Below are 1203 nucleotides of genomic sequence, written 5' to 3' on the forward strand. Positions count from 1 at the left end.
ATAATCATAAACATATTTTGATTTAATACGTATTAAATGTATTTAATTAAACGTATTTAATGTACATTACCTAACATAGTATTGGCATTCTATAAAAATCCTGGGAAATCTATAGATTTCCTAGGCATAATATAAATTAACATTCAAATTTGATACATTGCCAAATAGTTCAAGGAATTATATAGAATGCCTAGGAAATTTATAGAATGTCTATATTCAACACTTTGCCGGTAACATATACACTCCATAAATGTGGTGTTTTAGATACGTGGTTTCAAATTCCGTAGTTGTTGCCTTATAATTTCTTATAATATATATTTTATTACAGTCTACTAAGAATAGTTAGTATTGTAATGCTATATAGTGCTAATATAGTGTTACACCCACAGATATAAAATACTAGATAGCTAACAAGACATTGAACATTGAAGTTATCCGCCATATGCGTGTAGGTCAATGTTTACATAATTATCTTATCAATAAGACATGATAACAATCTGATGGTCAAAATACTTTTATATCTGACGATGGAATATTGAATAAGGATAATATTATGTGTTGTCATTAAAAACCATTGCAATAGAAATATATATTTTTTATATTTTTTTAATATTTTATAAAAAAATTTTATTCTGTGCGAATAATATCATGTTATCATACAGTATTGATATGATAATTATGTAAACATTGACCCACACGCATATGGTGGCTGACTTCAACATCGATTATCCTAATGTAGACAAGTTAGCTATCTAGTATTTTATATCTGTGGTTACACCTTAAAGTTTATAATCCATCAAAACGAACCTTGTTGAGATAACATTTTTTGTATAAAAATATTATTATAACATTATAATTTCTAACAACGAATAAAATTAGTATAAAGTTATTATAATAATATTATAATATTATCATTATAAAATGCTGTCTGGGATAAGTGGGATTGACTATTATACCTATTGACCGGGGACCAATTGTCCGTTTACCGATAACTTCATAACCTTGGTTAAGCGTAACCGAGATTTAAACTATGATTGTAGAACGGGCCCTAAGTCGGTTAAGGCCTAACGTGGCTAAGTCGGTTATAATAAGCAAAGTATATAATAATTACTACTTAATTTATAGTTATTATATTCAATATATTAGATAGGAAAATTGATAAAATATTTACTTCTGTCGTACTATTTACTTCATAAAAACTTG

Source organism: Acyrthosiphon pisum, unplaced genomic scaffold (genome assembly GCF_005508785.2).
Source record: "Acyrthosiphon pisum isolate AL4f unplaced genomic scaffold, pea_aphid_22Mar2018_4r6ur Scaffold_21763;HRSCAF=24797, whole genome shotgun sequence".
In the NCBI taxonomy this organism is placed as follows: domain Eukaryota; kingdom Metazoa; phylum Arthropoda; class Insecta; order Hemiptera; family Aphididae; genus Acyrthosiphon; species Acyrthosiphon pisum.